Source organism: Artibeus jamaicensis, unplaced genomic scaffold (genome assembly GCF_021234435.1).
Source record: "Artibeus jamaicensis isolate MK-2021 breed Jamaican fruit bat unplaced genomic scaffold, CSHL_Jam_final contig_464, whole genome shotgun sequence".
Lineage (NCBI taxonomy): Eukaryota > Metazoa > Chordata > Mammalia > Chiroptera > Phyllostomidae > Artibeus > Artibeus jamaicensis.
The window spans coordinates 9,551,979-9,567,983 of NW_026521842.1; positions in this window are offsets into that span (position 1 = coordinate 9,551,979).

Below are 16,005 nucleotides of genomic sequence, written 5' to 3' on the forward strand. Positions count from 1 at the left end.
TAACGGCTCACCCCCAGTGCACAAACACTCAAATGAATCCACCTCCACCAATGTATATAGACCTGTGCTTGCAAACAAATATTTCTGTGCACTATTTGTGTGTGTGCATATGACTTGTGTGTATATGGCTGCACACAAATGCTGAGCATATACACACATACCTTATCTGCTTGGCCACATATCCTAGCACAGAGATGCTATACTTCAGCTCTTGTTGAGTCAAACTAACCTCCCTTGGAAATAATTTTCTTTCTTATTCATCTTAGGGAAAATCACTTACCACTAGCAATTCTGAAAACCATCGTGTCCAAGAGCTCCACTCTAATGCGGTAATCTGCTAACTGCAAGGGCAAGTGGTTCACTGGAATCAGAGTTAGATGAGATTGTCAGAAATTTATGACCCAAGCACAGGGGATCCCTTTGCAGCTGTGCCTCCTGGCCCCTGGTCTTGAGGTAAGCTTAGCACCATATTGGACAAATAATAGAGCAGTACGGAAGGCTCTACGGGGCTTTGGAGTCAGATGGCTCCACCATAGTGCCTTTGACTGGCTTTGGCTGTGTGAGCTTAGGCAAGTTATGTGATGTTGCTAACCCTTAAGTTTCTTTTCTACGAGCTAGATGTTTGCAAAGATTTAATGAGACCATGTATGAAAGCACTTAGCCCAGGGTGCTAGGACACCCAATAATAGAAAGTGATTGACTAATGGTTGGCTTGGTAGAGTGCTGCCTTCCACAGACTTTAGATTCAGAAATCTCTTATTGATTGGGAGATTTTGTACAAAATTCTTAACCTCTATGAGTGTCAGGTTCTTAATCAGAATACAAGTAACACCCCCACGAAGCTCGCAGAGCTGTCCGGAGAGTCAGTGCGTCAGTGTACCATGAAAACTTAGCACATGCTAAGAGACATAAATGCTTAGAAAGAGATGGCTAGCTTCTTATGCTGCTCTTTTTTCTTCTCTAAAATGAGACTATTTTCTGGGATGGAAGGATAAAGGTAGCTCTTTCCAGCTTGGGGGAGACTCAAGACAGGAGACTAGACAGAGGCAAGGATCTTGTCATTGTTAGAGACACATTCATTCCTAATAAGAGAGGTCACCAAATAATCTTTTGGGAAAAGCTCATCCCTACTTCCTGGGTCACCTAGGCTGAAGGGAATCTATTGCCTCTGGTCTGTCTTTGGATCAAACTTCCCTAAAAATGGAAGGGATTTTTCTACTTGAGTGGGATCAGTTCTTTCTGAAGCATTTACCTTTTTTAGGCAGGGAACTGGCAGTCTTTGAAATCTGGTGAAATAACTCAGTAGGTCTTTAGACCTAAGGAGGCCCTTATTCTCTCTGAGTCCCTGTTTCTTCATTTAAAAAAATAAAGAGAATGATGCCCACTCTTCAAGGTTTTCATGGGACCCAACACTGAGTGCCATATTGGGTGCAGAGGCAACTCTGCTGGTGATGGAGAAAAGGAGGGGCTCCATGAGGGTCTCTGTGCCTCATCAGCCTTCTTACTCCTGGGCAGAAAGTCAGCACTGTCTTGGGAGGTGACCCCAAGTTTAGCTCTGGGCTCCTCTTAGGTAGAACACATATTAGCTGACTGGACACCAAGTATGGTTGTGAGATGAGGGCCTTAAAAGAATTCTTGATTCCCCAAAAAGTTAAACAGAGAATTACCATATAACTGAGCAATTCCATTTCTAGATGTATGCCCAAGAGAAGTGAAAACAAGTCTTCAGATAAATAGTTGTATGTGAATATTCATAGAGCACTATTCATAACAACCAAGAGGTGAGAACAACCTCGAGGTCCATCAGTGGATAAACGAATGAAAAAAAATGCTGCAATTGTGGTCCATTTAGACAATGGAATATTACTTACCCATAAAAAGGAAGGACATGCTGCTACATGGCTGCACCTTGAAAACCTGATGCTGAATGAAAAAGGCCAGACACAAAAAGTCACATGAATGATTCCATTCATTTGAAACACCCAGAGTGGGTCAATCCATAGGGACAGGAAGTAGATTAATAGTTGTCATGGGCTCAGGGGAGGGTGAAATGAGGAATAGAAACAGGTTTCCTTTGGGGGTGATGACAGTATTTTGGAACTAGATAGAGAGGATGGTTGCACAACCCTGCGAATGTTCAAAATGCCACTTTCTAATGGTAATTAGTAGGTTAGGTCAATTTTACCTAAACTGGGGGGAAAAACCCTCCCAAGACAATGTGTGAGTGTCTTGATGCCAGAATGAAGAAAATAGAAGCAAAAGGAGGCAGTGATTGTTGAAGCACTGATTTAAAATGTGCACTCGGAGGGCAGAGCCGTCTCCTAAATCTCTTTAATTAAGACAAAGAGGGCAAGAGTGAGGCGGGGGAAACAGCAGTTCAGCAGATAAATGGCAACTGGAAGAGACTCAAGCCAATGGCTCCTCAGGAAGGTCAGCTGCACGGATTTTTTACAAGTGGAGGTAACACGTGAAGTGTGCAAACACCCGTGTTCATTCCTTTGTCCCTGCTCTCCCCGACCCTCTCCACCAGCTCTCTCGGCTTGGCACGCATCCTATTTTCCAAACAGCAGCTGTGCACAGTTGAATAGTAAATCAAACACCCTAAAAAACCGTTGTTTTAAAACAATGTCTCAGATTTCCCAGATATTTCATTTCTATTTTCCTTCCCCCAAACACAACCGCCTCAGACGGTAGTGGTGGTGAACTCATTCAGGTAGTGAGCCTCTGTACCGTTCGCCGGGGCCTTGTGAGTGATTTCCCATTGAGAAGTGGTTTCGGGGGCAGAATTTGCAGGCACATGCATTTCAGGCTGATCCCGTATGTTGTTAGGGAACATGTTGGTAACAAATGCTCTTGAACGGGAAGGGATAGGGTGGCTAAGGTTTTCTGGGGACACATTTCCCCAGGGCAAGCCCTAAGTTTCCAAGGCTGGCATTGTGAGGGTTTTCCATGCCCATGGTTCTGAAAACCAGTCTACAGAAAGCCTTTGCTAGCAGCCCCCAGCAAAAGCTATGCAGGCTCCAAATTCATTGTGTGGGGAGGCAGTTTTCCTAGGGGAAAAGGCAAGTGGTTGTGGTGAGAGCTTTTCCAGAAGGGGCAGTGCCAGGCTTCCAGGCAAATCTCACGCCCGTGCACACACCTACAAATCCTGGTGCTAGGAGTGCTTCAGCCACCAACCGAAGTCAGGGCTTCCAGGTCTCACAGTTGACATCTGGGTCTGATCAGTCTTGATTGAGGGAATTGTGGGAGCTCAGAAAGGTCGGATGGCTCACCAAAGTGGCATGCTATTAAGTCACAGAGCTTATTGGGCAGTCACCCAACAAACACTTTATACCACCTATTGTGCATTGAGCATTATTACAGGCACTGCCAGCCAGCAAGTTTTTATTGAACATCTATAAGATGTCAATATTACAGATACAAGAGAGAACCAGACAGACCTTCTTGCTGTGGAGGAGATGGAAAATAATTAGGTAAGCCAGAGTTTCTCAGCACTGGTGATATTTGGGACTGAGTCATACTCTGCTGTGGGCTGCTGAAACAAGGGTCCTTGTGACTTTGGTTAAACTTAGCTTTCAACTCTAGCTCTAGAAATTATGTCTCTCTCTCCATATGTATATAGATACATATCCCTCAGAGACCTAGCCTTTCCCCTGGAGAATCAGCAGCCCCTAAGGCGGAAGAAGACAATAGCCTGGACCCGACTAAAGGTCACTGATTCAGACCTCTGGCAGGCTAAAGATAACATCTTGACCTAAGTTATGATTCAGCTTCTGACACCTAGGTTACAATGATCTCCTGTCTACTTCCCCATGAAAGCAGACATAGGGATACCAGAACAGACCTCAGAACTGTCCTCAAGGCTTGAAGAAATGGTTTATTACCTTCTGCACCTTTGACCAACCAGCTCCCAGCAAGGCTCCAAGCTCTAACCAGGGTGTCTTATGATTTTGCCCTATATACTCTGTAACTTACAGCCCATCACAAATTTGGGCTTTTGAGCATTAGATTCCTATTCTTCTGGGTGGTGCCATTCACAATAAAATAGCCAATCTTTCTCCTCTGCAATCTCCCTGTCACAGTGTCTGGCTCTCCCAGCGCCAGGTGGATGAACTCTTTCTGTCGGATGACACTGCTGGGTACACTGAAGGATGTTTAGCAGCATCTCTGGCCCCTACTAGGTTCAAGTAGCATCTTCCAAGTACAACCACCAAGAACACCTCCAGACAATGCTGAGTCTTCTTTGGGATACAAAATCAACCCCTGTTGAGAACCACTTGGCATACAGGGAATTTAAGAAAACAGCCTTAAAATAGGATGAGTGATCTAAGTAAGAGGAGAAACCTGTCTGTCCAGAGAGAAACAAATGTGTTCTGGAGCTGGCCTCCCTCTGGCAGGGCTACCCCGAGATAAGAGCTGCACCTGGAGTATGACCGTCAACCCAGCCCAGACGGAAGGCACTAACTTAGTCCATTACTGGACTGGCCAATAATACATGAAATGCCTTCTGAAGTCATCAGTGTCCCTGCTAAATGGTAAAGTCTGCAAGATCAGGAACTCTGTCCCTCTGGGTGACTGTAATATTCCCAGAACCTGGAATAGTACCAGAGACAAAACCCTGGACTATAAGTGAAAGAATAAATGAGGCTGGACAACCTCCTTTGTAAGAGGCCTGTGTGGGTTTGCCAACCATTTCCTTACCCTCTCTCACTTCTCCCACTTTGTCTCTCTGGCCTCTTCTCTCTTTTCATGGGTACCAACACATACACACACAGATGCACACACACACACACACACACAAACACACACACTAATACTCCTGTAAACAGACATACAACCCACCAACACATAGAAGTAAAAACCAAAAACGTGTCTTTGATTCAACGTTCTGAGAAAATGAACCATAGCAAACCCAACAGTAGACTGCAGGGATGCAGAATGTACCAAAAATATCAACAAGCCTTTGAGCCTCTTGGCATCTCATGATTTGTCACCACTGGAAGCCTTGCTGCCCTCACCACAAGGTCACCAGAAGTTCTGTGCTCAGGCCAGGAAATTGTGTGATCCTTTGCATTCAAAGCAATTCACTTTACCGTCACATCTGTAGTGAAAAATAACATTAAATGGCCACTCCCTCCTCCCCCACCAAAAAAGTAAAATGAAATAAAAACAACACAACCACTCTGTGGTTATGAAGCCCATATAAAGTGGTTCCAGTCTCTTGGCAAAGATTATTAAAGGCTGGCAGAGCCGGCAGAGACGCAGTTCAGAAAACATAATCTTTTATTTACCCAGATAAATATGATCCTTGCTACATAAATTTGAGGCCACTTTGTTAAACACTTTATATGCTGTACTACACCCAAAAGACCGTAACTGCCTTTAGATTGAGGACGATGATTGGGAAATGGCAAACCAGGCAAATAAATAAATTATATGTATTTATTTATTTTTAACAGGCTTTTCTAGACAGACCACAAGGCCTTTCTCAGGTAACACACACTTGGCAACCGAAAATAAAAAGTGACCTCCTGATCGGAAATAACTGAACTCCGATTCATTTTCCTCCTGGGTTGTGGCTGAATAGCTGTCCATCTGCCGTTCTTGGTGAAACACAGGAAGTTCAGACCCAGTGGCTGCTGTGCTAAGTCAGAGCACCCCCTTCTTCTTCTAAACTCCACACAGAGGAACTGTTACAAATTAGGAGGCAAAGTCTAATCAGTGCATAGAGAGTCAACCCCAACACTGTAGTTGAGTTGAGGGAGGGACCAAGGTATCCATGGAAACCTTGTGCCATACCACATAGGGGATTGAGTCTAAAGAATAAGCAGAGTTTAGCATTCTTCCCAAATGCCAGCTGGCCTCCTGTGATTAGGGATATTATGATGTCTTATGACTTATGAAGTCTCTGAGGAACCTTCTTAATCTTTACAGGTCCCTTTGCTCTTTTCAATTTCCCCCAGTAACATTTATGGAGCATTTTCTATAAGTGAGGTGGTTCTAAACAGTTTACACAACCATAATGTTATGTAAAATGCTATGAGGTACTGTCGTCATCTGTGTTTTACAAATAAATAATTAAGACCTAGGGAGTTGAGATAAATCTCCAAAATTAACACAGTCATTGAGAGGGGGCAATGGGACATGAATCCAAGTCATTTTCCATCAGAGCTAACACTCTTGCCATCACAGCTGTGTGTTTTACCAGGTGTCAGCTTTCAATGCAGTTCACTCCACCCTCTCCACACTGGGTACCCCAACCCCTCTGTAGCTCCAGGCATCACCTCTATGAGAGCCATCAAGAATATTTCAAATGCCATGCCAGCTCCAATCTATTGGTAATGGCTGCCTGGATTGTGGTGCTTAAGCAGCCAGACTCAATGAAAAAGACTCCATGATTGATTAGTGATGCCTGTTCTGGGTGCAGAAGTGAGGGTTAGTGGCACGTTCGCTACCTATTTGTCATCCTCTATCAATATGCTGATGACTGTCCAATTTCCATTGCTAGCCAATATTTAATCTTCCAAACTCCACAGCAAGTTTTTAAACTGCCTACTAGACATCACTGGTATATCCCACTGGCATCTCAGGCTCTTCAAAGCTGTCCTCTTCTCTCATGGTCCCTAATCAGGTTTGAAAAATAACTATCCACACAGATTTCTGGCCAGAGACCTGAGAGGGAGGCTTGACTCTTCTCTCCCCTTCATTCAATACTAGAGTCACTCATGCATCCTTTCAGTTTCACTTTTCAAAAACTTTGAGAACTTGCTGTGATCTGTCATTTCCTCACTCCTTGCATCTAAGATATGCTCTTATTTAAACTATTGAAATAATCAACTAGCTAGTGCTCCTGTGTCCAGACTTGCCCACCCACAGCCAAGTATTTCTTTTAAAGCACAAACCTGTATATACATAGTCTGGCATAAATAATGCCCCTAATAAATATGTAAAATATTTAATGCTTATTTAATAAATAAAGAAAAACAAATGTGTATAATACTACAAATGTGTATATTAATTTATGACATTTTAAGTGAAATTTTCAAATTGCTGTTCATCTCATGTGAGACATTCACGTGTCCTACCAACCACACTCCATGGCGTTATTTCTGCCAGACCCTGTATATTTCCCTTGCCCAAATGTCTCTGTAGCTCCCTGAAGGTCCAAGCTCTCCAGCTGGCATAAGAGGCCTTATTCTAACTGTTCAGACACTCCCATGCTGCTCCATTAGCCATCCCATCACACATTACTTGTGCTTGAACTGCGTAATCACCTTGCTCTATTATTTCATCATCATTCACACCTATGTGCCTTTGCACAAGCTATTTCTTCCACTAAGAATGGCCTCTACAATTGAGTGATTCCTCATAGAGAAATCCATGCCCTTGATTGGCAGGAGCCAGCAGGCACAGACTTCATCCTGAGCTCTAAGAAGCATTGTCTGAAAGCCCCAGCGTGGCTATCTGCACAGGGGCGGGCCTTACCCCAGAGACTCTGGTTTTTTTTTCAGTCCCCTTAAAAGCAGCAACTATTAGAATGAGACTTACAGCCTATATGTCCATAAACAAGAGGCACCCTTTGCATAGTGTCCCCAAGGAGGCTGATGGTGAGACCTATGACTCTCACTTACCCCCTAACAGTATCAGCTGTACTCCAAGCACCTCAGATGGTAGATTTTTTGCACCAGCTTACAGCTGTCATCGGCATTTGGACCTCACTTTTTCAGGCCACACAACTCACAGTCAGCCTTGTGACATTTGGCTATTACTCAAGAATGTAAGCTCCTTGAAGGCAGGGGCCAGAGACATCTTTACCTTCCTGTTGTACCTGAACTTGGCACCTGATACAACACAGGCATTCAAAAAATGACTGTCCATAGATTGAGTGGAATGAACCAGAGAATTAGATGAGTCAATCTCAGAACCATTTTTTATTAGCTGGGTGATCTTGATCCGATTTTTTAACCTTTATATGCCTCAGTTCCTCCAACTGAAGAACTGGGATAATAGTTTTGATATAATATTAGGTTCTTCAGACCTTGATATCAATAGGTAGAGGATGGATGGATGGTTAAGTGGGTAGATAAATATCCCTATTGATTAGTGATTAGATTAAAAGATGTAAAAGTGTTTTGATAGAATCACTTTATTATATAATTAAGAAGAATGTTCTTCCTTCACTGCCAGAAGTTACCAATCGTTCCCATGCTAAATTAAGTGACCCAGACACAAATAGTCCATCAGAAAACAATCAAATAACAATAAACTTTTGCAGCCCTAAGGATAATGTGAAGGCTTCCTCTGGGCACTCTTTACCAAACACCCTTCCCAGGAAGAAAAGGAAAGGGAAGGGAGGAAAGAAGAAGGAAGAAGGAAGGAAGGAGAGGGGAAGGAAAGGGAGGGGGACACGAGGGAAGAGAAAAGCGCACACAGGGCTATACTCTCAGATAAATGACTTAAAGGGCCACCTTCCTTTTAGAAATACTGTCACTCTACCTAAGCCTCTTCCCTCACCCCTAGTCTTCAGGTCTGAGGTTTTGCCTTGCCTTGAGTTGAGGGCCGGCTGCCCCTGAAGGCTTCTCTAATCTATGTGAGGTCACTCCTCACCTGCCTCGGATTTCTTACCTGTGGCTAAAACACCTAGAGCACCCTGAAAACTCTGACTCTCCTGTTGGGGTGCTCTATGGACCCCCACACTGCATCAGCCCCTCCCTGGCTCCTGGTATCAGCTGAGTAATCTCCCCAAGCGTTCTGACACACAGCTGCAAGAGATGAAAACTGTACTGTTGATAGATGAAACTTTGGATAAGATTACATGGTTTTGAATATCTTGATGACATATTTGTCTGAAAAGTCTTTTAGAGGACGGCCTAATATAAATGCACGGAAATGTTTCTAATGACTAGCATTTGTCTACAGACTTCGTTGGAGAAATTAGCATTCATGTGTCTCAGAGATGCCATTTGCATTTGTATGTGGGGACCAACTTTTGAATAATCATTTCTTCCAGCCCAGAAGAGTTAACTATTTACTCTGAACACAGGCTGGCTTCTTTCTTGGGCTAGCTGGCTGGGTCTGTGATGTCCAGAAATAGGTAATGAGGTTCTAGCCATATATCTCACTGTTCTAGTACAACTGGAACCTTCTAAGTAGTCCTGAGATACCATTTGGACTAGCAAATATTTAACTTGGCTTTGCTCTGCTCTGCTCTGCCCTTATGCACCTAGTTATTGTAGGCACTTCCCATGACCCAGGAGTTACTATGAACTCCATGCTCTTTAGATTGAAGTCTGAGACCTATCTGGTCAGAAGAATGCCTAAAATTCTCCCCATAGTAACACTGCCTGAACTGGAAACCCATAGAAAGCAGCAAGTATAGAGGCAGCCTGGTTTCATTTTCTTAGGCAGTTTCTTAGAGGTCCACTGGCTGAAGTCCAGGGTAATTTTCCCAGTCCAATTTCACATTAAGCTCATGGAGAAGAAAAGGCCTGGATAAAGTCAAGCAGAGCTAAGCCTTCTAACAAGGCTCTTATCTGCTCTGTGATGTCCAGAAAGAAAACTCTGATGTCTAGAACTAAACTTGTTAGGTATAATTTATTTATCTATGATTTGGGGAGGTAATTCCACCAATTGCCCAGCATTGAGAAGGCAAGTACTGATCTTGTATATAAAATACCAGGAGTTGGCCCATAGTAGATGTTCAATTAAGGTTATTTCCTGCCCTGACTCCCCAACATTTCCCAGTGCTGGCTTCAGCATGAAGTTCATCTGGGAGAGTTTCGTGGAGGGCCCTTGTATTTGGGGTAGCTGGACAGCTATGGGATTCATTCACCGTGTGAGCTCTGGGTCTCTAGTAAAAGGCCTCAGTGTCTTTATTCCCTGAGATCTTCCCAGCAGCATCAGAAGGGCCCCCCAGTCTTGTTCTGTCTGAGTGGCTGACTCTGGAGGCAGAAGGCCCAAGGTCAGGTTTGGTCTGCAGCCCAGCTCAGATCTGGGACCTAGTGCTATGCACACAGCAGGCGTTTCCTAAGTGCCCAGTAAATGCATTGATGTGCGTTAAGGAATCCTGCCAGCACCATGCTGCCTCCTCCTAGAATGTGGAACAGGAGCACTGATGGTCTACATTCCAAGAGATAAGTATCTTCAATAATAAGATGGAAGATGAACACCAGCAGCAGCAATGATCACAATCTTTCTGGAGCTTCCATTCCAGGCCAGACTTTGTGTTAGGCGCTACATGGTGGTGTCTAACTTAGACACCACAGGCCCCCAGCCCCCAGCTGTCACCTTGGATCAAAACTAGAGAATGGATGGGGAACGGAAAGAGATGGCTTGGAAGCCCTAAGGCCATTCGCCAAGGAGGCCAGCATCTAGCCACCTCCGCCTGCCATTCTTCCCACTCAGCATGCTCCTGCTGTGTTCTGTTTTGGAGCGCAAGTAGCTCATTTCTCCCAGAAATCTCCCCTCAGCCTCCAGGTTTGGGGACCTGTGCCCCCATACTGGCTGGATTCAACCTTCTAGAGGCTCCAAGAACTGGAAGATGCTGGCCATTGTACATGCATTTAAAAATGAAAACAATATTAGACTGGTACAGAAGTAAAAGAAGTCTAAAAAAGTCAGCCCTTCCCACAATCTTGACTTCGATTTGTGTTTTAAATTGCTGTCAACAGAAATATGTCCTTGTAGAGTGGGGGAACAGTTGCTTTGCTGGCATCTTCAGCCTGTGCCCTTCGCGATGCAAGTTGGCACAGGTCCTGGGCATCCCCGGCTTCCATCTACATCAGAGGATGTTACCAGCCTTGTAACCACCACGGGTCTGCCTGTCTGTCTCCCCACCACCTGAAACCTCCTGCAGGGCGGGTTCTGGTGCTGAGCACTGGGGCGACCCAGAGAAAGTGCTCAGTGCATGTGTTCAGTATGATGCGCATTTTCTCAACTTGCTGGTGTGTCCCAACCTGAAAATGACTGTTCTATAAACTGGGATCTCTCTCTATGGCTGTGTCTGTCTGTCCGTCTGTCTCTCCCTGTCTCTCTCTGGTGCTGGCAAGGAGGAAAGGAGGACTAAAACCGGATTTGCCAAAATTATTTGAGCCGTTTCCACTTTTCGGTTGGGCCCCGAGTGCACACCCCGCTGAGCTCTCTGCCGCCATGTTAATTCCTCCTGTGATGCTATCTGGTGGCCCACATCCCCTGCCAGGGGCAACGCCTGCTCCAGAAGACGCCCAGGCCATGACCCACCCTTGTTGTATCTGTGAGGGCAGGTTGGGAGAGGCCAAGCTGATCATCCTTGAAGCTGGGATTTTTCCTCTTAATCACTCCACCTCGAGAACAGTTTTATGTGCCTCTTGCCACTCCTGAAACTCGGTGTTGGAATCTGTGGTGCTGCTCTGAGACGCAGAGCACGCCCGACCACTCCCAACACAACACGCATTTCCTAAGCACCAGACAGCTAGCTACACCTCGTCCTCAGGGTAGGAGCCGCTCAGGGGAATGGCACAAAGATCTTCTAGAATCACTTTTCATTGTTCTCTCAAAAGGAGTACAAGAACCATGGATGTGGCTACTGTAGGTAGCCCTTATTTCGACTGAGTTGATTGGGCAACTGAGCAAACACATCAATAAATAAATTTGTACACATATATGTGTATGTAATTGATATGTATTCCCCCTCCCTTTTGTCAGCAGCCGTTTGTTTTAAATATCTACCGCCTGCTTGCAAATCATGTAGTTCTTAATTGCACTACCCCTTAAAGCAAAACGTGTGAATAACACCCCCCCATTCATTCCACCCAATCCCTTAAGGAAACTCATGTTCTTAGAACTTGAATCGTATAATTTACAGAAGAAAAGGATATCGTGGCAAAACTGGCACTGAGTGCGCCTCACCAGAGTGCCACTCCCTGTGCCATATCTAGGAGAAAACACAACCGAGGGTATTTCGAACCTCCTGTCATAAAATTTGGAGCATGGGCTGGGCTGTGAAAATAGGCAGGCAGTCAGGCACTGTGGGTAAAGGCAGAGCTGCCCACAGCAAAGAGGCTTTGTCCTATACACGAGTCCTGTCTTCAATCACCCCATGGAAACTTCTGGAACCTTCACGGGCGGGGATAATTGCACCAGCATAGAGCTCAGGCTGTGTGCTATCAGCCTCTTTTCCCTCACCCAGTTTTGTGCTGATGTCCTTTAGTTGGGCACCCCCCACCCCACATCCTTTTTCCACCTTTCTTCACTCAGCCCCACGCTTGGAGGCCCGATCCATGCAGACACATGCGTGGACGCCCCAAGCTCTCCGACACCCATTTGGGTCAGGTTTGTGAGTAACATTGGACATGGGGGAGGCAGGCATGTTCTCTGCTGCCTCCCTCCCAGTGGATTACTATGAGCTGCTGTGTCTTTTGAGTGATGATTGTAGTCAGTACAGTCAGACTGTACTGTCTACTCAACTCTCTCTCCCCTCTCACTTTCTCCCTGGGTGGACCAAAGGTCACTATGGGTGTGCTTCTCCTGCAGTGCTTGGAGGTGGACCACAGGGGGTCTCCCTTGTCATTCCCCGCTTCTCCCCTTAGACACAATCAGGGATCCGTACAGAAGATTGTGAATTCAGGGGTCAAAACTGTGGGCTCCTGAATCAGAGCCAAGGTGTGCAAAAAAGCAGAGCTACGCTGTGACTTTGGGTCATATACGTGCTTTCTCAAGGCCATCCACCAAGTTGATGTGGCAGCCTGAGTCCAGTCCTCATCGAGGCCCTCAAAGGACAGGAAGAGTATAGTTCCCTAATAGGAAGACAATTCAACAACTGAAACTTGTCATGCAGTTAACCAGTGCATTTGCTCTATTTTGGGCTAGTGTCATCATAGACTCTCCAGTTGGCCAGGGGTTCTTTGGGTCAGGAACAGTAGCTTGTGCATAATTTTCTATTCCTCTGCAAGATCTACCCCAGTGCCCTGCACCTGGGAGCTTGTGAACTGATAGCCAATCAGAAGTTATTATTTGCCTTGTGACTTTTAAAGCAAGGCAAAAGACAGGCTTCTGGGGCTTTGGAGAGGCAGGCAAAGGGTGCCCACCCCATTCAAACTCTTAAATGTAGAGGAAGAATTACTTTGCCTAAATCCAAAATTATACCACAAGTCTGCAAGTCAAATAATATTTAAACAGGTAGTTCTAAAATAAAGAAACCTGAGGATAATATGGCAAGTACTATAATTTTACTACTTAAATGTTTTTGCTCTTATCTGTGTCTACTACAGAAGCTGATAAATCTAAAAAAAAGGATTATTATTTTTTAAATCACTCTTTAGGTATTCTTGTAGCTAAGAGTGGCTGTGTACTCAGTTCTCATGAATAAGATGTAAGTATTCCAATAGCGCCATCAATTTTCCTTTTTCTTTTCCTGAATGCAGATGTGATGGCTGGAACTTGAGCAGCTACCTTAGGAAGATGAGGTGACAGCAAGAAGGGAAAGAAGTGAGGACTGTAAAGATGGTGACCTTGATAGTATTAAGCCATTAAGCTAATGTGAGCAACCAACTACCTCCAGAGTGGGGTGTGTGTGCGTGTGTGTGCGTGTGTGTGCGTGTGTGAGAGAGAGAAGAACATTCACTCTTCTTTGTTTAATTGTATATTTCTTTGTTAATAGGTTAGTCTGTTGCTTGCAGCAAAAGGCATCCCTGTGTGACACAGTGAATAATGTGTCAATAAAATAACTTCCTCTTCTCTAACATCCCGCATGCTTTGTGAATTGAAATCTGTGTACCACAGGCTTTTATTTTTAAGTGAGAAGACTCCATCATGATTCATTTACAACCAGCTGACCCCAACCCTGCCTAATCCCATAACCTCATTTCACCTTCTTCTCTGCCATTCCTGCAGCTATTTGACGGTAAACACCATGTTGACATTTATAACCCTAGATACCAACATAATGCTCTTCATATAACTGGCATTCCATTAAAGACTGAGGCCAGAAGAAGGAAAACAAGCTTCAGAAGGTCCAAGGAAGATATTAGCAGAAACTATCATTTATTGAGAGATTAATATAGGCAAGGCGTTTTCCCATCGCTATCTCAGACATAGACTATCTCTATAAAACTAGCATTTTACTTCCATTTTACAGATGAAAATCCTGAAGCTCAGAGTTTTCATAATTTGGCCAGCATCCTGGGGCTTCTGAATGCTACAGAGAAAAGTGAGAGCCCCAGTCTCCCAGCTCCAGTGTAGACGTCTCCCTGCGAGACAGAGAATTCACAGTGTGGAAACCACCCACAGGAGCTTGTTTTTCTCATTTGAGCCTCTGAAGCTACCAGCAGACCGGGCCAGGTGCCAGGGTGCGTTTCAGCAGACTCCGCATTACTACACCTTCAAAGTGGCGGCCCACCGTTCAATCCATGGAGGTTCAGAGGATGATGGTTTGGGGCTATTGAGAAAGTGGCTTTCCACTCTCTAATTTGCATGCTGGATGTCTATTGAAAGTTGCTATGGTGATCCGTTTGACCAGAAGTTTCCGCTGAATCATCCCAACACATACATAAAAACATAAATGCGGTTTGAGGACCCAGAGCCCGGCAGCCGGGGGAGACGGCTCCTGTTTTCGGTTGTGACTCACTCGTGGTCGTGCGTGGGCCCATCTGTGAGGGAGACGAAAGCTCTGCGGGCAGGTGTCCCTCCCTGGAGAGGGCGTTCGATGCGGGACCATTGCAGTCACCCCTGGACAACCGGAGCACTGAGGAAGGTCACGCGGGCGCCCACAGCTGGGCAGTGGCCTGCTACTCCGGGTCATTCCATCACTCCAAAGCTGCGGGGGCTTTTCAGTGAACGACTCCACTTGGAGACCCCTAAAGTTTCCGTGTGGAGAGCTGAAGGGAGCAGAAGAGAGGGAGTGGGGGTTCTCAGACAGAGGAGGAAAGCCAGCGTGAGAGCGCGCTGGCCGGGGGAGGCTGCTGCAGGCAGCCGTAGGCTTTAAGCCTCAGTGACAAGGGAACGTGGGGCTCGGAGCAGACAGACTTGGGTCTAGACCTCCTCTCTGTCGCTGCAGTGCTGGCTGGGGGCCTCGGCCAGTTTCTGCACATTGGCACTGATTTCTCTAGGCACAGAAATGTATTAAAGAAAACCTTGCGCTGCTTAAAAGAAAAAGCATGCATGACGGAGCCTAATACAGAGGCACGTGGTATATTCTCAGCCAATTTTGCTTTCTTTCTTTCCTCTCTTCGCCAAAGGGATTCAGCTCAATTATGCTGCTGTTCTTGGCCCTGGACCAGGATATTGTACACAAACAGTTAATTGGAAAAAATGTTATAAATACACATACATGCACACACAAAGATTTAGAGCTCTCACAACTTGCCCTTTATTTTTTCTTCCGAGGTAAACATTAGTTGGCATTTGATCTTCATTTGATGTATGTACTGTGTGACTACATGAACATGCATATAGATAGCTTTATAGATAAACAAATGTAGAGCTACGGAGAAAGAGTCATCTAATTAGTCCTTTTTTTTTTTTGCTACTTGGAGACATCTGAGCAAAGGCAATGGATACGAGGGTGGAGTTGTTTGGAACAAGAATGTGGAAGAATTGTTAAAGGGAAAAATTCAGGGCAAGGGGAGATACTGGAGTTCACACTGACAGATATTTTGCGACTGTGTCACACGTTACACTAGCAAGAGTGTGGAAGGACGGATACGACTCTACTAGAGATATTTTGTCATAGCAAAGCCCTAAAATATTTATAGCTTTTAGCCCATGGATGATGAGTCAGGGGCCCGGCTCACCTGATGATGGAGGCTGAGAGGTTCCTTAATCTGCCATCTGTAACCTGGAGGCCCAGGAGAAGTCAGGCGGTGGAAGTCAGCCGAAGTCCACAAACCTGAGGACCCGGGGAACCAACTCATAGCAACAGTGAATCCCAGTCTGAAGAGGGTAGAAGATGAAATGAGATAGTCTAGTTCATACAATGACATAGAAACCAGGGGGGGAGCAAAGCCCGCCCTCCCTGCCTTTTGTTCTATG